General features: G+C 43.9%; 1 protein-coding gene across 2 annotated transcripts in view; it reads left to right on the forward strand.

The window, feature by feature from the left end:
- TPK1 (thiamin pyrophosphokinase 1) overlaps positions 1 to 21220 on the forward strand; it is a 364520-nt gene that overhangs the window by 178177 nt on the left and 165123 nt on the right. Inside the window, exon 1 of one of the 2 annotated variants that reach the window (XM_068152551.1) lies at positions 1099 to 1132. The exons of the other annotated variant lie outside the window; for it this stretch is intronic. The gene's annotated coding sequence lies outside the window, so the exon portion shown is untranslated. Of the gene's footprint in view, positions 1 to 1098; positions 1133 to 21220 lie in introns of those variants that run through there. 2 annotated transcript variants of the gene reach the window in all.

The raw sequence follows: 21220 nt of genomic DNA on the forward strand, positions 1-21220 counted from the left end.
AGGGACACCTTCCACTTGACCAGATTGCTCAAGAGCTCATCCAGCCTGGCCTTGAATGCCTCCAGGGAGGGGGCATCCACGGCTTCCCTGGGCAATCCATTGCAGTGTCTCAGCACCTTTACTGTACACATTGTGCAAGTGGATCCAAAGCAGTTCAGTTATGCTGTTGAACATGCTGTTCCTACCTGACAATCACCAATTAAGCTTTCAAGCCATCTCTTGGTTTATGTGTCCTGCTGAAAATTTCTCTGACAACTATAAAAAGTGCTATGCCTATCTCAGTCCAGCTTCTGATAGAACAGAATAGAATCAAATAGAATAGAATTAACCAGGTTGGAAAAGACCTTGAGATCATCAAGTCCAACCTATCACCCAACACCATCTAATCAACTAAACCATGGCACCAAGTGCCCATCCAGTCTCCTCCTGAACACCTCCAGTGATGGTGACTCCACCACCTCCCTGGGCAGCCAATCACTCTTTCTGTGAAGAACTTCTTCCTAACATCCAGCCTAAACCTCCCCTGGCACAGCTTGAGACTGTGTCCTCTTGTTCTGGTGCTGTCTGCCTGGGAAAAGAGACCAACCCCCACCTGGCTACAACCTCCCTTCAGAGAGTTGGAGACAGCAATAAGGTCTGCCCTGAGCCTCCTCTTCTCCAGGCTAAGCAACCCCAGCTCCCTCAGTCTCTCCTCATAGGGCTTGTGCTCCAAACCCCTCCCCAACTTTGTTGCCCTTCTCTGGACACATTCCAGCAATTTGACATCTTTCCTAAACTGAAGGGCCCAGAACTGGACACAGTACTCAAGGTGTGGCCATCTTGAGGGTGCCCAGTCCCACCTGGACTCAAAACCAAGTTATAAGTTGTATTTTTTTTTTTCTTTTGATACACATTAATTGCAAATGCCTTAATATAAATAGAGGTTCATCAAGTTAAAATTATTTATGGTGTTGGATGGTGCTGTTATTAATAGGCCAAATAGTGCATGACAATATGCATTTTAGGAGTGTGAGCTGAAAGCTTTCTGTATTGAATTGTCATGGTATTTTTCAACAGGAGCTTTCATAAAATGCTTCCACTCCTGAATCGTGTGTCAGAGGTCTTGTCAAGATTGCCTTTCTGAGTGAGTTATGTGAGTGATTTGAGTTATGTCTATTTCTTATTCATGCCAAACAAAAGTAATGTCCTAATGTTCCAGAGATGTCATAAATTTGTAAGCGGTGCCGTGCTCAGTGCACTTTTGTTATGGTGAACATGACGGTCCCACTAGGTTGGACCAGAGGTTCATTCAGCCACTGCCTGGGCCTGTACAGAAGACCTTTGCAAGCATGCACATGCACAGTAAGGTTCCTTTCCTACACTTTTTCATCTTCCAGTAATATATTGCTTAAAGATTTCTGAAATTAGACTGGGTATTTTTGTGTGTATTTGCTTCCTAGATTGATTTATATTTTCTCCCAAATATTCTACATGCTTTTCTTCAAACAATGTAGGTGATGTTCACAGATTCACAGGTTGCACGGGGTTGGAAGGGACCCTCAAAGGTCATCTTGTCCAACACCCCTGCAGTCATCAGGGACACCTCCAAGTAGATCAGGCTGCCCAGGGCCACATCAAATCTGACCTTGAATGTCTCCAGGGATGAGGCCTCAACCACAGCCCTGGGCAACATGTTCCAGTATTTTACCACTTTCACTGTAAAGAACTTACTCCCTGTGTCCAATCCAAATCTCCTCCGCTCCAGTTTCAAACCATTGCTCCTCATCCTTGCTACAAGCCCTTCTAGACAGTCCTTCCCCAGCCTTCCTGTAGGTCCCCTAAAGATACTGAAATGTAGCTATAAGTTAACTTAGAAGTTATAAGTTGAACTGATGCTTCTCACTTTAAGTGGCTGAGAGAACTGCATTTGTTCAGCCTTGAGAAGAGAAGGTTTAGGGGAGACCTTATCACCATGCACCACTGCATAAAGGGTGGCTACCAGGAGGATTGAGACTCCCTTTTCACAAGGAGTCACAGGAAAAAGACAAGGGGCAAGTTACTCGTGGGGAGATTCTGACTGGACTCCAGAAGAAAATGTTTCCCCATGAAAACAGTCAGACATTGGAATCATCTCCAAAATGTAGTGGATTCCACTACCTTGGTGAGTTTTAAGACTCAGCTTGACGTGGTGCTGGGCCGTCTCATTTCAACTACGTTTATCACCTAGAACAGTTGGAGTGGGCCCAGAGGAGGCCACAAAGATGATCAGAGGAGATCTGATCCCCTCTGATCCCTATGGGGATCCTCTCTGAACCCTATGGGGAGGAGTTGCAAGAATTGGGACTGTTCGGCCTGGATCAGAGAAGGCTCTGGGGAGACTTTATAGTGGCCTTCCAGTACCTGAAGGAGGCCTACATGAAAGCTAGTAATAGAATACAATGGAATAGAATTAACCAGGTTGGAAAAGACCTTTGAGATCAGTGAGGCCAACCTATCACCCAACACTATCTAATCAACTAATCCGTGGCACCAAGCACCCCATCCAGTCTCTTCCTAAGCACCTCCAGTGATGGTGACTCCACCACCTCCCCACTCTTTCTGTGAAGAACTTCTTCCTAACATCCAGCTTATACCTCCCCTAGTGCAGCTTGAGACTGTGTCCTCTTGTTCTGGTGCTGGTTGCCTGGGAGAAGAGACCAACCCCCAGCTGGCTACAACCTCCCTTCAGGTACTTGTAGATAGCATTAAGGTCTCCTCTGAGCCTCCTCTTCTCCAGGCTAAGCAAGCCCAGCTCCCTCAGAAGCTTGTAGTGATAGGATGAGAGGGAATGGATTGAAGCTTGAGAAGGGTAGAAATGGATTGGATATTTGGAAGAAATTCTTTACAGTGATGGTGGTGACACACTGGAACAGGTTGCCCAGGGATGTTTTGGATGCCCCTCCCTGGATGTGTTCAAAGCCAGATTGGATGGCGCCTTGAGCAAGATGGTCTAAGTGGAAGGTGTCGCTGCCCATAGCAGGGGGGATTGCAACTAAATAATCTTCTAAACTGTTCTATGCTTCTGTCCAGTCATAGATCTTTCTCAGTCACGTGCATTCTTTATGTTTATCTTTTTGGAGTTGCACATCACTCCTTTTGAAACTGAAGAAATAGCGAAGTCCTTCCTGTCTTGAAAGATCAATATAATATCATTGAGATTCAGCAAGTTCCAAGGTCATTGAGAGTCACTGTCTGTGTTTATTAGGATGTGAATCAGGCCATCATTTATCCAGTAGGATAGAGAATGCAATTTGACCGAGTTCTTATTCCTTTTTTGTAAAAAAAAAAGTCTTACTCTATTTTCTTTGCAGTGTTTTGCTGCTTGTTTCATAGCTTTGGGACACAGTGTGTAGAAATTAAGAGATCAAACTTTTATTAGAGGTGGTTTGTCTTTCTTTTGTCTTAGGTTTGAAATGACAGTTTGCAGGTTATGAGTTGTTTTCTTTCTTCTCTCAAGTGCCTGAGATGAAGCTCAACTGCCTGACAGTGGAATATGCAAGAAAACTGTGCACCATATAAGAAAAATAATGCTGGTGGTATTTTAGTCTTGCATCCAATTTCAGTTTAATATTATGTTGCGGTATGAGATTTATTTCTTCCTTTCGTTGGTTATGGCCCGAGGAAGGAAAAGGGTAGAATCTATATTGCAGTAGACATTTGAGTTACTTCCAAGAGTTTTAAAAAATTTAATCTGGTGTTAATCTCTGAAAGAAGTCATTACTTTGGTCTGTCAGCCTGTGATGGAGAAAATAGCAAAAAAGTTTAAAGAATAGAAATGTATTGAATTAACTTCATTTGCAGTGCAAGGAACAAGGTGTGGGGGGAAAGGGAAGGGAAGGGGGAAGGTGTTTTAAACAATGACAGCTTAATCTGGAGAAGGAAATTGAACACAGTTATTTTGTGATTAACCCTCTTCACACAAAAGAGACAGCTTTAATATGGTGCTAGTGGTTGAAGACTCACTGAATAGGTCTTTCTAGATATAAGTGGGACATATACATCCATCTTTTCTTTTTAGAGAACTGAAGAGAAAATTGCTCCTGCAACAGAAGGCTCAGTGCCTATCCCTATGGACTGCTAATTAGAAAAGTTTCCAGTGAAGCTGCAGAACCCACAACCTCAGGCTCATTGGATGTTACTGCAAATTCAATGCTCTGTGGGCATTTTGTAAGCTTCATTCAGTTGTGGGGGAGCCCATGAGCTAGCCAAAGTCTGACTCTGGCCAGCAACAGGAACACAAACCTAATCACAGAGTTAGATAATGGTTCGACTCAATGATCTCATTGCCCAGGGAGGTAGTTGGTTACAAAGTCAGCTCAACAAGGCTCTGAGCAACCTGATGTAGTGGAGAATGACCCTGCTTACTGCAGGGAACCTCCAAAGGCCAGCTAGTCCATCCACCCTGCAGTGAACAGGGTGGATGGACTAGTTGGCCTTTGGAGGTTCCCTCCAACTCAAACCATTATGTGATCTGGAGTTGCTGCAGCATGTCCAGAGAAGGGCAACAAAGTTGGTGAAGGGTATGGAGAACAGGTCTTGTGAGGAGCAGCTGAGAGAAATGGGTTTATTTAATCTGGAGAAGAGGAAACTGAGGGGAGGCCTTCTGTCTCTCTACAGCTACCTGAAAGGAGGCTGGAGTGAGGTGGGTGTTGCCTCTTCTCCCTAATGACAAGTGACAGGATAAGAAATGGCCTAAAGTTGCACCAGGGGAGGTTTAGGTTGGATATTAGAAGCAACTTCATGACTAAAAGGGTTCTCAAAGACTGGAACAGGCTGCCCAGGGAGGTGGTCAAATCTCCATCCCTGGAGATGTTTCAAAGAGGCTGAGATGTAGTGCTGAGGGACATGGTTTAGCACCAGACTTGTCAGAGTTAGATAATGTTTGGACTTGATGATCTTAAGGGTCTCTTCCAGCCAAAAATGATTCTATGATTCTATGGTGTGTGTTTTTCAGGAAAAAAAAGTTACATGCTTGTATAGTTTTTCAGTGAAATGAAGGATGAGCTAAACTTGCCAAATTTGAACTTGCCTGTATTCGTTAACTTAATCATGGAAGTGGCAGATCCTTTGGAGTTTTGACAGGAACCAAGACAGATGTGGAATCCAGCAGGAAAATTGAAGTGCAGCTTCTGGAGCAGAGAATTATTTTTCTGTACTGACTTTTGATTTGGTCACAACTATGCAAAATAGGCTTGCTTTTATAGCTGCTCTCAGAAATAGTGCAAGGTGATAAAAGTTGTATTCACATGTAACCAGGAGGGAATTTAACTTAAGATGTAATTTTTGAAACAAGAGCATTAGAGGCAGAGAAATATCATTGCTAGGAGGGGTAGAGGGAAATGAAAGAACTCAAGTTCTAGCAGCTTTAACTGCAGCTGGGTGAGGAAAGCTCTGCAAACTGTAGCATTTCTTATATTCACCTTTCTTGGTACTTTCTCCTTCTATTTTATGTCCTCTATTTCCTGACTGTAATACTTCTGGGGGGTTCTTGCTGTTTTCACTGTCGGCAGTAAGCATTTGAAGCTCTGTTTTTCTGTTTCAGTTCTGCTGGTTTCCTACAGTGCCCAGCAAAGAGGGATTGGATGAAGGTTTGATAAGCTAACTTTGCAGGAAGCTCAGCTGAAATCCATTCAGTCTCAGGACCAGTGTGAGTTACCGTTCTGGTGTGCTGTTGGATGCCTTCATTTGAAGAAGCTGTGATGGTCAGATACATTTGGGGATATAATTAGAAATTGAAACAGTCCTCTGTGTGTTAATGAGTTAAGAGAGAAAAATGGATTGTCAAGTGAGGGGAGGAAAATGAGGGCTGAAAACTGAGGAAAAGGCAGAGACTCTTTTAAAGATAGAAAAAAGGTAAGCATTTTAAGGGAGAAAAATAATGGTGACATCAGCTGAGGGTAGGGAAGAGGCCTGGACAGAAAGCGAACTATTTCCCTGACAAATCAGCAAATCAATTCTACTATCATTTGTCTTGCAGCCATGAAGAAGTGTGATAAGATAGGCACACATGCATGGAAACCACATTTCTCAAAACCAAAACTAAGATTTTTCAGTTCATTAGGAATAAGTACAGGGTTCTTGTTTTGGGGGTTGGGGATTTTACTGGTTTCAAATTTTTCAAATGTAAGTTGGACTCGATCTTAAAAGTCTTTTCCATCCTTAATGATTCTGTGACTTTTGTTTGAAGTTTTGGTGAGAGGCCTTGAGCACAAGCCCTATGAGGAGAGGCTGAGGGAGCTGGGATTGTTTAGCCTGGAGAAGAGGAGGCTCAGGGGTGACCTCATTGCTCTCTACAACTACCTGAAAGGTGACTGTAGCCAGGAAAGGGTTGGTCTCTTCTCCCAGGCAAGCAGCACCAGAACAAGAGGACACAGTCTCAAGCTGCGCCCGGTGAAGTTTAGGCTGGAGGTGAGGAGAAAGTTCTTCACTGAGAGAGTCATTTGTCATTGGAATGTGCTGCCCAGGGAGGTGGTGGAGTCACCGACCCTGGAGGTGTTCAAGAGGAGATTGGACGTGGCACTTGGTGCCATGGTCTAGTCGTGAGGTCTGTGGTGCCAGGTTGGACTCGATCTTTGAGGTTTCTTCCAACCTTAGTGATACTGTGAAGTTAAAATAGGAGATCTTTGTTTATCCCATCTCTGACCAACTTTAGATGGAAGTTTCATCAGGTGAAAATTGGAAATCATAAAAGGAGCTTAAAACATAAATAACTGCAATGGAAGTTGGAATGCACTTACAGTGAATTTACAGGTGTTAAGTCTATTTTTGTCCAACTCCTGCAGTAGCTGCTGCTGTAATATATAATGTGCCTAGGCAACTGTTAATCTACTTGAAACAACTAATTTAAGTGCGTATTTACTTTGCATTTAATTGGTAATAACCCTTCAAGAAAGAAGCTGGAAATTCACCATAAATTGCTAGTTAACATTATCAGATTTTAATTTAATTGATAAAAATGTAGCCTTCAAGAAGAGCCTTCTTTTAAGAGCTGAAAAGACCTTCCTTCTTTTAAGTTCAGCAGCAGGGGGATACCTAAGGAGAACAGAGTAGGAATGAAACCTGGGATATAATTGTTTCTTGTTACCCAGCTCCATATGTGGTCTCTTGGTATCTCAATATGCAGGTAACGTCTTCCCTTTGTTTTCTTCCCCATCTAGTGAAATGCAGCTGCTATACTTTGGTGGTTGAGATACTTTATGTTTTAATCACCATTGCAATGGTATTTGTAGGAAGAAGTAAAAATTGGAGACCTGCCTATTGAGGCATGCTTGCAGCAGGCTAATAATTGTGATGGATATTCCTGTCTCCTGCACTTTTAGCACTGGGTTTGTACTGTGCAGTTTGCTGTGGACAGAGAGAAGGAATAATGCCTTGTGATGGTCTTTGTGGTCCTGTCCCCTTCCCCTGCATCCACTGGCAGTGTATTTAGATCCTGCCTCAAAAATATTAAAAAGTGAAATGTCAGCCTATGCCTAGGCTAGGCTAGGGGTAAAAGTGCTCACAGGGACAGACTGTATCCATTCTGTCTTCAGATCAGGCCTGGGTATATTTCTTGGGACTTTAAGATATGTTTTCTAGTGGAAATTTTAGCAGGGACAGCAGTGAAGGATGTTCAGGCATCGGAATGTGCTGCAGATCCTTCCTTTATCACAGGGTTCTGGAGCAAGTGAATGTACCATCAATACCTGACATCTTGCAGAACTACATTTCTGGTCTGCCATCCACAGCTGCTTGTACAGCTAAATGTGGGGGAAGGTCTCTAGAGGGATACAAAAACATCTTCTCTTCAATAAGGTCACGTTCTCAGTATCTTGAGCTCATCCCAGACTGGGAGTGAGACACGTGCTGGGAGGAAAATGGGAATATCACAGTCTTCAAGAACCCTTTCAGTCATCAGGTTTCTTTCAGGTAGTTATAGAGAGTGAGCTCTCCCCTCAGTCTTCTCTTCTCCAGTCTAAACAACCCCAGTTCCCTCATCCAAGCCAATGACAATTGTGCTGATGTGCATTCAGCAGGGTCTTGGCATGGGCTCAGAAAGGGTGTTCAGGACATGTTCTTCTCAAGGCAATCATCTGCAGAGAGGAGCCCCACAGCCATGATAACATCTCGGTTCATCTCTTAGAGTTAATAAAGGGAAGTAACTGATGAATTTGCAGATTCTCAGCTGATTTAAGCCTGTAACAAATGCTGAGAGATTTTTAGGACAGTAAATTTGCTGATGACACCAAGCTGGGGACAGGAGTTGATCTGCTAGAGGGTAGAGAGGCTTTGCAGAGAGACCTCGACAGGCTGGACAGATGGGCAGAGTCCAACGGCATGAGATTTAACACATCCAAGTGCCGGGTTCTGCACATTGGCCACAACAACCCCATGCAGTGCTACAGGCTGGGGTCAGAGTGGCTGGAGAGCAGCCAGGCAGAGAGGGACCTGGGGGTGCTGGTTGATGGTAGGATGAATATGAGCCTGCAGTGTGCCCAGGCAGCCAAGAGGGCCAATGGCATCCTGGCGTGCATCAGGAACAGTGTGGCCAGCAGGAGCAGGGAGGTCATTCTGCCCCTGTACACTGCACTGGTTAGGCCACACCTCAAGTCCTGTGTCCAGTTCTGGGCCCCTCAGTTTAGGAAGGATGTTGACTTGCTGGAACGAGTCCAGAGAAGGGCAACGAAGTTAGTGAGGGGCTTGGAACACAAGCCCTGTGAGGAGAGACTGAGGGAGCTGGGGCTGCTTAGCCTGGAGAGGAGGAGACTCAGGGGTGACCTTATTGGTCTCTACAACTACCTGAAGGGGGGTTGTAAACAGGCAGAGGTTGGTCTCTTCTCCCAGGCAGCCAGCACCAGAACAAGAGGACACAGTCTCAGGCTGCGCCAGGGGAAGTTCAGGCTGGAGGTCAGGAGGAAGTTTTACACGGAGAGAGTGATTGCCCATTGGAATGGGCTGCCTGGGGAGGTGGTGGAGTCGCCATCACTGGAGGTGCTCAGGAGGAGACTTGACAGGGTGCTTGGTTACATGGGTTAGTTGGTTGGGTGGTGTTGGGTGATAGGTTGGACGTGATGATCTTGAAGGTCTCTTCCAACCTGGTTTATTCTATTCTATTCTATTCTATCTTATTAGATCTAGAAAACAGAGGTTACACAGCATTTAGTGTGAAAATCAGTGATTCTCCTGTGATTGTCCCTTCCTGCCCAGAAAACAGGACAACCCTGTATAGTGGGTTTTGTGTCAGTGCTCTGTCTGAACGCCTTGTGGACCTGAAATGCAAACAGATGCATGGGTACAGAAATAAAGTGATATGGGAAAAAGAATAATTGCTTTTGACATTTTTTGACAAGTCCTACTTGAACTTGGTTCTGTATAGTCTAAAAAATGTATTTATGGGTTGACAGTTTATAGATGCTGTGGAATAGCTCAGAATTCCCAGTGGTGGAGCAGGAGAGAGGCACCAATGTACAATGAGTGGTTAGATTCAAGAAGGAAATAGTACACAAAGTTTAAGGTTCCTTAGGGAGTGCTATTTATCACTTTCTGTGTTGTACTTTTTGTGGCAAAGTCAAGATGCTTTGAAAGCGTAGGGTAAATCTGATAGGATTTGATGAATACTGGAAAATACTACAGAGATGAACTGTCCCTAAATCATCTTGCTTGTGTTTACACTGCCTCTCCTTTAGTTAAATTCACTTTGAAAGAAGTTGCACAGAAGGTGATGGAAGGGACAGTGCTTCCTATCTTGTTATCACAGATCATTTATCTTTTTTCCCCCACCACATCCCCTCCCATTCTCCTATGTGATTTTTTTCCCCTGCTTCCAATAATTCATTAATTTAAAATGACTTAGCCTAAGCCTGTGATGCTGGGAGTTTTGTCTGAGTGATGAACAAAGGGAAGAACATTATCATATTCATCCTGACTTGCATTAGAAATAGTGTGGCCGTCAGGCCTAGCAATGTACTTGTCTCCCTCCGCTCAGCACTGGTGAGTACCTTGAATACTGTGTTCAGTTTTGGGTCCCTCACTACATGAAAAACATTGAGGGAGTCCAGAAAAGGACAGCTAAGGAACATCTGTTGAAACTGGGGTTGTTTAGAAGAGGAGGCTGAGGGGAGACCTCAGCTCCCTGAAATGAGGTTGGACCAAGGTAGGGGCTGGTTGCTTCTCACATGCAACAAGTGACAGGACAAGAGGAAACTACTCAGTTTGTGCCAAGGGAGGTTTGGGGTGGATATTAGGAAAAAAATCTTCACAGAAAGGGTCCTCAGGCATTGGAACAGGCTGCCCAGGGAGGTGGTAAGGTTGCTGTCCCTGGAGATATTTAAAAGATGAATGGATGTGGTGCTGAGGGATGTGGTTTAGTGGCAGTGCCTTAGCAGTAGGGGTGAGATTGCAGGCTCTAGGTGAGTGGTTGGACTTGATCTTCCAGCCTCAGCGGTTCTATGATTCTCTGGTTCCAGCTGGACCCAAAAAAGCTGAATTAAAATACGATGGGAGAGCCAGGCTTTGAAATTGCACCTTCAGAGATGCATTAATTGAGTTTGTATCATAATGAGTTGGACATTGTACAGACCTGCTTTCTGTTCACTCCCTGCCCTTGAAAGCAATGTTGATGAGGCTGTGCAATCACAGTCATTTCAACCCCAAATTATGTGCCCAAGGACAGGGAGCCCATCCTTGGTCTCTGATGAGTTAGTGGAAGGGTGTTCAGGATGTAGTTACTTAGGAGTGCAGGCAGCAAGTGTGATGAGACAGGAGGGCTCTTCCAGTTGCTCTGTTTATAGATAACACAGTTTTTGAAGTCTCCTTGTCAGGAGAGTATCTGTTTTAGGAACACAGTGTCCTCTACACACCTTTCAGCAGTTAATATGTATTTAGCAGCTGCCTTTTGTAGTGGAAGCAAAACCAGAACAAAACAAAAGCTAAAACTAGATTTGAAAGATACAAACACACTAAATTAATCTATTTATTTTTTCAAAAGTAAACCTGCTTGAAGATTGGGACACTTTGTTAAGCAATTCCTCAGTTTAGTTCAAAATCATTCAAGCAAGAAAGAGATTTAAAACATGAATGGCTGAAAGTTTAAGGAGAAGAGACAAGACTGTCTGTGTTAGTGGCTGAGCATTTGGAGCTAGAGTAAGCTAAAGAGCTTTAGATAGTGGCCTGCTGTAGAGTCAGAGATGGTTTTTATTATTATTATTATTTTATTGTAGTCATTTGACTTCAGTTCAGTGCTTAGGTTGAAAAAAGTAGAATGGTTTATTTTCTCTTTCAGTGTATGAATAAAAATGAGGGATGAGAGGCTGATAAGTGCTATTCATAAAGTGTGGAAGGGCTTGGTGATGAGAAACGATCAATATTATCTCTGGCTCCTGAGTTCAACCATGTACGTCCAGTAAATCAGCTCACTTTTAAATGCAGAATGTGGTTAGATAAGCTTATTTATGTCTCCATAGCATATAAGATTGCTTTATTTAGTAGAGGATAAAGACACAACTGGGGCTTAGAGTGTGGAACAAAGGGAGGTATGGTTTCATGTGGATTGGAGCGGTAGTTGGACAACACACGTAACCCAGCTAGAAAATTGGATGAAGTCAGTGAGGAGTAACTGAAATGCTTTGTTTACTAATGTACAAGAACCTCAGCAGTAAAACAGAAGAACTAAACCAACTGTTCTTGGTATGCAAATGGATTTTTGCAGCTTTACTGAAAAGATGGCAGAGAGGCAGGCATGGATGGGATAGAAATACTACAAGCCCTGCACTGAGCAGGAGTAGTAGGAATAAAAATAATAAAGGTTAATGTGAAATCACAGAGATGGAAACTCTACCACCTCTCTGGGCCTGTTCCAGTGCTCCACTGCTCTCAAAGTAAAGAAGTTCCTCCTCATGTTTAGATTTAGAATTTAGAATTTCCTGTGTTCAAGTTTGTGTCTGTTCTGCTGTGGATAGGCACCACTGAACAAAGAGTGGCCCCATCCTCCTGACATCCACCCTTTACATACTGATGAGCATTGACAAGATTCCCACATACTCATCTTCTCTCCAGGCTAAAAAGCCCCAAGAACCTCCACCTTTCTTTGTAAGTGACTCCTTTTTATGTTTATGATGAAACTTCCAACAAAAGCAACTGATTTGGGTTCATGTTATTTGTCATGAAGGGGGAAAAAAAGTCCAATTTAGATGAGAAAACCCAGGTATGCCTGTCTGGTGGCTGGCAGGTAAGTTGTTAGCACACATTCTCTGAAGAGAAAAAAAAATCAGAAATTGTATGATTTTGAGTGTAGTTCTGGTAGACAGTGAAACAAAGGACCTGGGGGTGCTGGCCAACAACTGGCTGAACATGAGCCAGCATTTGCCCAGGTGGCCAAGAAGGTCAACAGCATCCTGGTCTCTGTCAGTGCAGTCAAGCACTACAATTGGAGAAGATAAAGAATAATATTGATTTAAGATCCATTCAAATAAAATCAAGCTGCAACTCAGAAGTGTGCTGCTACCCTGTGGTGGTTTAGGCTGGGTGCTGGCCCGGGTGCCACTGCACAGACCACACCTGGGAGGTCCCAAGGGGTGGGCCCAGCCCAGGGGGTGGTCACAGGAAACCAGGTATTTCATTCCCATAATGCCCTGCTCCCCTATAAAACATCCACGTGGGGTCTTCACTTCCTCTTTCGTCCCCTGCTGCTGCTTAGGTAAAATGGTGTGAGCTGCCTGCCCGGGCCCAAGGCTGGGTTGGGAGGGGGGGAGAAAGAGCCCGGGGCAGGGCGAGGGGAGGGGAGTGCAGTTTGGGTGTACCCCCAGGCAGGGATGGGACGTTCTTGAGTATGTTCTGGGATCTCTCTCTTTTGTCACGGTGCTTGTGGTTATCTGTAAAACTTTCATTGTTGTTTTTTATTGTTTTCCCATTTAAACTTTCCATCACTTTTGCAATCCGTTTGTCTGAGTCATTATTTTTGCCCGTGGTGGGAGAATCGGCCTCCCAAACCATGACATACCCATTGGTGGAATGAGCCCTCCTGGAAATTGTCTTTGGGGAAGAAAAAGTCTGAATGGTTTTTAAATGGTTGCTAGAAAGTTTGTGAGAAGTGTGTCCTGATGTGCTTCCTGTGTCAGCACTGGATTGAATATATGTGGTGAGACAGCACAATCCTACCCATCCTAGATTTTCATCTAAATCTTTCTTTGCTTTTAAAAATATGAAAGAGTAGTTGTGTACATTTTTATTTGATTCCAATTTCCATCTCAAAGAGGCTTGGTTTGGAGGAAAAAAAGCACAAACCAACAAACACCCAAAACTGATCACTTGGTGAAACATTGTCCTGGATTGAGCCAGACCAGCACTAACTCTGCTCAGTGCTGTGCCTTCCCACCTCAGTCCCTGCTTAGTGAGGCACGTTCTGCAGCTCAGGGCAGGTTTGCACAGACAGTGGCTGCTGACAGAAGTGACAACGCTGATGGGGAGAGTTAGCACCAAGGGTTGGGCTCCAGCCCAAGGGCACTGCTACATGTTGTGTGCCACCTTGGGGTTCAGGAAGGGAAAGGCTGCAGCTGTGGGTAGGAGGGGACAAGACTGGTGACCCTGAAGTGACCAACAAGGGATCCATGCTATGGATGGCATTTTGGTATAAAGCAGAAGGTCACCAAGATCAAGCCTCCTCTTCAATGACTGGTGTCCAAGGAGGACTCTGTCCATTCTGCCTGGATCTCAATCCTTGTGTTCCTTAATCCAGCCCCTGAATCTGGTTCTTAGTTTCTGAGTGCAGTCTAGGACTTCTGGCAGAGCATCACTGGTGACAGTGACTAATTGTCATCAGGGGTTGGGTCCCATATTGGTTTGTATCTATTTGTGTATATTTTATTTTTTTATTACTACTTTCATTATAGCCTTTTTTTTTTTTTTTCCCAGCCCATCAGTCTCTCTCCCTTACTCCCTTTCTTTTCCCCTTGGGAAGGGAAAAATGCTGGTAGAGATTATGGTAGATGATCAGAGGGCTGGAGCACCTCTCCTGTGAGGACAGACTGAAAGAGTTGGGGCTGTTCAGTCTGCAGAAGAGAAGGCTCCGAGGTGACCTAATTGTGGCCTTCCAGTATCTGAAGGGGGCCTACAAGAAGGCTGGGGAGGGACTTCTCAGGATCTCAGGTAGTGACAGGACTAGGGGGAATGGGATGAAGCTGGAGGTGGGGAGATTCAGGCTAGATGTGAGGAGGAAGTTCTTCCCCATGAGAGTGGTGAAGCCCTGGAATGAGTTGTCCAGGGAGGTGGTTGAGGCCCCGTCTCTGGAGGTGTTTAAGACCAGGCTGGATGAAGCTCTGGCCAGCCTGCTCTAGTGTGGAGTGTCCCTGCCCATGGCAGGGGGTTGGAACTAGATGATCCTTGTGGTCCTTTCCACCCCCAACTGATTCTATGATTCTATGATACTATGATCAGCTGTCACTCATTTAGTGGCCAGCCCAGACTTGACCCTTGACAACAATGCCTCTAATTTTCTGACAAAAAATCTTGTTTAGATGGAGATATATGGGATGGAAGGAGCCTTTCTTTAAGAACATAATTTTATTTTTATTTATTTTATTTTTATTACTATTTTCTTTTCTGGATCATCAGTTTGGATGCTTCTGTGACCTTGCTGAAACCAGGTTGAGGCTGACAAATAGAATCCAGGGTCCATGGTTTTCATGCCGTAATTCTAATCATTGCACATAAACAGTAGAGGTGATTGTTTTGTTTGGTTGGGTTTTAAACCTGTTTAATCTGCAACAATAAGTAGTCCAGGAGGAAAAGTGGGGTTAAAAAACATTGGGTTATGGGGGTTTTTTCTACACATATTTAATCACCAATTTGATATGACCTGATTTGCATTTGTTGGGGAGAGAGTGTGTATTTCATTGTAATGATTAATTTGACAATTGATAGATTAAATCTTGTTAAATAATGTAGGATGAGAATGTGCCTAGTTTGAATGTTGATACCAACAGTCATTCTTCACTATTGGAAAATTAAGTTGGTTATGGCTCTTCAAGGATTTACCCCCACAAAGTGACGAGCCTCTTGATGATTTCTAAAGAATACAGCAGAAGCAGGAATCAGTAGGAAAAAAGCATATGTCCTGAGCTTTGGCATCAACATCTGAGTCATAGATGCACATCTTAGGCATTGGATTTTAAATATAAATTTTAAATAAGCCTGGAGAGGAGGAGACTTGGGGGGACCTTATAATAGTAGTAGTAGTAATAGTAATAATAGTAATAATAATAATAATAATAAACAACAATCAGGTTGGAAGAGACCTTCAAGATCATCGTGTCCAACCCATCAACCAATCCAACCCACCTAAACAACTAAACCATGGCACCAACACCCCATCAAATCTCCTCCTGAACACCTCCAATGATGGTGACGCCACCACCTCCCTGGGCAGCCCATTCCAATGGGCAAGATCATCCAGTTCCAGTGCCCTGCCATGGGCAGGGACACCTCCCACCAGCTCAGGCTGCTCAAGGCCTCATCCAGTCTGGCCTTGAACAGCTCCAGGGAGGGGGCATCCATGATATCCCTGGGCAACCTGTTCCAGTGTCTCCCACTCTCACTGTAAAGAATTTCTTCCTAATACCCAATCTAAATATGCCCTCTTTGAGCTCAAAGCCATTGTAAAAAGTCCCTTCCTGACTTTTTTGTAGACCCACTTCAGGTACTAGAAAGCTGCTATAAGTTCTCCCCAGAGCCTTATTTTGTCCAGGCTGAACAGCCTCAATTCTCTCTCAGCCTGTCCCTTCTGATCATTTTTATGACCTCCAGTAGCTCCATGTCCCTCTTATGAGACACCAGAACTGAATGCAGTACTGCAGGTGGGAGTCTCATGAGAGCAGAGAGGGAGAATCACCTCCCTCATCCTGCTGGTCACATTCTTTTGATACAGCCCGGGACACATTTATTGTTCTCTACAACTACCTGAAGGGAGGTGGTAGACAGGCAAATGTTGGTCTCTTCTCCCAGGCAGCCAGCACCAGAACAAGAGGAGGTTAGGAAGAAGTTCTACACAGAGAGAGTGATTGCCCATTGGAATGGGCTGCCTGGGGAGGTGGTGGAGTCACCATCATTGGAGATGTTCAGGAGGAGACTTGATGGGGTGCTTGGTGCCATCATTTAGTTGATTAGGTGGTGTTGGATAATAGGTTGGACTCAATGATTTTGAAGGTCTCTTCCAACCTGGTCTGGTCTGGTCTATTCTATTCTAAATAGACTTCAACTTACAAAGTTAAAGTGTGTGCTTTTTATTTAATGTTACTGGCCTGTGTTTCTCTTGCTGCTGCTCTGTGCTTTGTCAAGTGCAGAGTTTTCAGGGAAAAAAGAATATTCATACTTAAAACTAAATTTACCAATCGCAGAATCATAGAATGAAAATTTGGCTGGAAAAGACCTCTAAGGCCACCAAGTCCAACTGTTAACCCAGCACCACCATGCCCACTAAACCATGTCCTGAAGTGGAATGTCTACATGTTTCCTGAACACCTGCCTGGGCAGCCTGTTGCTGTGCCTGATCACTCTTGCAGGAAAGAGATTTTTTTTTTTCCTAATATCCAATCTAAACCTCCCTTGGAACAATTTCAGGCCATAATCCAGGTGAGTGACTGCTGCAGTGGATGTTTGCTTTTCAGTGGCTATTCAAGCCTTTGTGCCTTTGAACTACAGAAAATCCAAAGTTTTTAGATCAAATCTCCTGTTTGACCTCCAGACAAAGCAGCCACCATCTTTCATGCAAATGTTAAGTAAGAAATTCAGACAATCCATTGTACAGGACGGTCCACAGATAAATTAACCTGATTAGTCTGTGCGAGTATCCTGAAAGGACTCTACTTGAAATGAAGCGGAGATGCATCTTTGCTGTAGACAGCTACAGATTTTTATCTGCTCTCTCTTGTGTTCTTCTCTATCAAGTAGCTTTCAAATCATGTTCAGATTGTGGCTAAGGAGTTGGGTTACAAGCCTGTAGTTATGAGTGATATTTTATTGCTATTTATTATGTTATCCTTTTGCCAGGAACTGTAAAAATACAAGAAAGAGAGAGGCTGTGTTTTTCTCACCTAAGACAAGACATGGTTATAGAGTTGTAGGGAAGATAAGAGAGACAATGAGAGAAATCTTGATTTTTCATTTTTTTAGATTTTTAGTTTCTACCCTGTCAATATAATGCTTCCCTGCCATGCTGGTTCTAGAACCAATTGTCTGACATCTCTGGTTTCTGGTTGTACTGCAGGCTGTCAAGCTTATTACTTCGGGCTAAATTCCCTCAAAGGTCACTAGTAATGTTCTTTGTCTTTTCTCCTTTCTCCTCTTCTTCCCAGCCTCCCTGTTAGCATGGACTTTGTTTACAATTCTGTGGTGACTTGATTAGCTGTTCTCTGGGATATCTTTCTCAGGGGTGACCTGAGCAGCGTGACCTGCAGTGCTCCTAAACCTGAGACCATAAGACAAAGGTGTCTGCAGCAATTCTGCATAGAGCTGGTAAGGAGGGAGCACTGCTTATGCACTTGGGTTTCAGTTGCCATGTGCTTACACATCACAGACTGGGAATCATCAGTGAAGGAAAGCCCTCAACAGCTGCCTGAGAAATACAAGAATGTTTAGAAAGCAAAGAACTTGCCCTTGACAATTAGTTACTGCATGCAACTATAGCATCATGTCGAATCATAGAATGGTAGGGGTTGGAAGTGACCTCCAAAGATCACTGAGTCCAACCCCTGTGCCAAAGCGGTATCACCTGGAACAGGTTACACAGGAATGCATTCAGATGGGTCTTGAAAACCTTCAGAGGAGGGGACTCCCCAGATTCTCTGGGCAGACTGTTCGGGGGCTCCAGCACCCTTGCAGTAAAGTTTTTCTTCATGTTGAGGTGGAACTCCCTGTGGTCAAGCTTGTATCTGTTGCTCCTTGTCCTATCACAGGGCACCACTGAAAAGAGACTAGTACCATCTTCTTGCTACCCACCCTTCAGATATTTATAAACATCCATAAGATCTCTTCTCAGTCTTCTATTTTCCAGGCTAAACAGATCCAGGTCTTTCAGCCTTTCCTCATCACACAGATGTTCCAGTCCCTTCATCATCCTTATAGCCTCCATTGGATACTCTGTAGCATATCCCTGTTCCTCTTGAACTGGGGAACCCAGAACTGGATAAAATACTCCAGATGTGATCTCAGCAGGACAGAGTAGAGGTGAAGGAGAACCTCCTTGACCTGCTGACAACACTCTTCTTAATGCACCCCAGGATAGCATCGGCCTACTTGGCTGCCATGGCACATTGCTGTCCTGGGGATTATTCCCTAGTTGTCTTTACTGTTCTGTAGTATGGTACATGAGAAAGTTTGCTGTGATTCATTTTTCAGCCAAAAACAAATCATCTCTGTAAGCATTCTACTGAGCAAGAAAAATCTCCTGTTGGGGTACAGTCAGGCAGTGTTGATCTCCCTTGCCTCCACAGAGTACAACTAATAGCTTACTTAAAAGCAGGTGCTTGATTTAATCCTGTCAGTGCTGTTTTGCATCTCTCTGCAGAAGAGGGATGGCCCAAGATAAATCAACGACAGAGGAAGGGAAGGTGTTAGCTTAGGGATAAAGCACAGTTACAGGAAATGGGATAATACAGATTATCACTTTCAGTTGCCTGGCAAAAAACTTTGGTCCAGTGTTGCTAGGTCAATTTATTGACTCAAAGATCCATGTCCATGAATTTCTGAATGCTTTGTTTTCCTTGTCTCTTCTGCTTTATTGATTTCATAGGCACATTCCTGCACTCAATCTACAAGTCAAATGTATGATGCTTTTGTTAGCACTTGTGGTGTCAGTACCTGTGAATCCCATATGTTTAGTTCATTTTCTTCAATCCCTTTACCCTTGTCCCCTGCTCTGTTTTCAGAAGGGCAATTCCAGAGGGGGAATTGTGCTTCCTGTTTAGATGAAAGATGTGGTTTACTTCCAACACAAGGTGCCTCATGGGAGGTTTTCAGAGACAGACCAAGGACTCTTGCCTTCTTTGTATTGTTTCTGCAGGTTGTGAGCTTGCATCATTCAGAACTTCTTGAGAGTTGGTCAACACATTTATCTTCTTTCACAACTACTAGGAGTAACTGAGTAAAGGAGATCTTAAGGTGTTAGGCAGGTTTTATGCAGCTGTATGTGTTCTTCCATTTCATCCTCCTTGTACTGTCATGTACAGGTTCAGTACTGTATTAATCAGCATCTGGCTCAGTCTTCTCCATCCAGTTTTTTTCTCTTCATAACGTCAAGCCAGAGGCTGGAGACATGTTGAGACACATGAAGAAGAGGAGACTGAGGGGGATCTCATTAATGCTTATTAATGTCTAAAGGACAAGCATCAGGAGGATGGAGCCAGACTCTTTTTAGCAGTGTCCAGCATCAGGACAATGGGCAGTGGACACAAGATGGAATGCAGGAGGGAAAGAAATCTTCACTTTGAGGATGACAGAGCACTGGAGCAGGCTGCCCAGAGAGGTTGTGGAGTCTCCATCTGTGGAGGCATTCCAAACCCACCTGGATGTGTTCTTGTGTAACTTACTCCAGGTGACCCTGTTCTAGCAGGACAGTTGACCTAGATGATTTTCACATGTCTCTTCAAATCCCTATCAGTCTGTGATCTTCCAAGTATTAAAAAGTCATGGACTTTCCCAGAGCTGACTGGGAAGGTAAGTGGCTCTTTTTCCCTAGTTAACTCCTGTTACTATGGCTGCCTGTCAGGCCAGGAGGGGCCAGTGTGGGGAACTCAGAAAGGTAGCTGGAGGGACCACATTCAGTTGCAAGGAGGAGCAGTGTGTTTTTCATTGCAGTGATGCTTGAGGATGTGATTGTACTATGAAGAGGTTGGCCTTTGCCATGGTTTGACTGGAAGGCTAAGGTACTTACACAGTGAATCCTGCCTGATGCCGCTTCCTGACCAGAAGGTTTGAGTAGAGAAACTTATGAAGAACTGGGATGGGTCACTAGTGAATAGGGAGAGGCCACTACTTGGAGCAATGGGTTACTACTTTCCTCACAATTTGCATTTTAGACTGCCTTTATTTCTGCTTCTGAGCTGGAAATCTAGGGAAGTGGTTAGTGAATTGAAACATGGGAATTAAATAATTGAATATTTGGAGTGGAAGAGGGAAAAGTGATAGTTGGGTGGTGCAGCAGGAATATCCTCTCAGATCATTAACTTGTCTTTGAGTCACTGGAGATTTTCAAGGTGATAGGGAGGTTGGTATTAAATAGCTGTAGGTATGCTGCTTTTAGAGAACGGAAAATTGGGTAAGAGAAGCAGGCAGCACATCAGCCTCCTCAGAGATGTGCTGTTCAAAACCAGAGTGATTGGCAGTGACTGGCAGTGCCTGCAGGACTCCCACTGAGGTGGATATGGGATGTGAAAATAAGTATCTGAGGACAAGAATTCATTATTTACTTAAAGTGTGTGAGATGCCATGAAACATGAATCATAGAATTCATCTTTAAGGTTTTCAGGTCCAAAATTAAATGGAAGAGGAACATGGAAAATGTCAGTGGCAAACCCAGTGTTTGGGCCTCTTTTACTGCCTTCTCACTCTCACAGGTATGTCCTCAGCTTCATCAGCTCTAGACAGCCTGCACAGCAATGTCTTCTGGCCTATGTTTCTGTTGTCTGCTTATTGTAGCCCAAATTATTTATATACCTTCTTTTTAACCTTCCATGTTTTCAGAAAGAAAGAGCAGAATCCCTTGAGCTATAATTGTTAGGCACTCAAGTCTAAAAGAATCTGTCAAGGATTGGGGAATTCTTCTGTCCCCCAGACAAGAAGCACGCTGCCCTAGTGTTGACCTAACAACAGTGACAGAATGTGGCTGGAATTACAGTGGCCCTTTTGCAGGGATCTGTAGGTAAAACAACTGTGCTTTGTTAGGTAAAAAACACTTGGAGAAAATGTCATATTTCCCTGAAGTAAAGGGATGTGATCTTAAAGGTCTTCTCATACCACAACGATTCTATGATTCTGTGTTATATTGCTCTCAGATGTTCCAGCTCAGCAGAAAGAGGAACCTTGGTTCAATGTTGTGTCATGCAAAATGTAGATGTTGGTTGAATTCTATTTGCAGTCTCTGGTGAGGATGGAAAGTGCTGAAGCTATGACACAAGGCAGTTGGTGCCATTTGAATTTCAAGATTACTGGAATTAGATTTCAAGAGGAGTTACAA

Source organism: Melanerpes formicivorus, unplaced genomic scaffold (genome assembly GCF_026170545.1).
Source record: "Melanerpes formicivorus ecotype bairdi unplaced genomic scaffold, bMelFor1.0.p_v2 SCAF_24, whole genome shotgun sequence".
NCBI classification, from domain to species: Eukaryota; Metazoa; Chordata; class Aves; order Piciformes; family Picidae; genus Melanerpes; species Melanerpes formicivorus.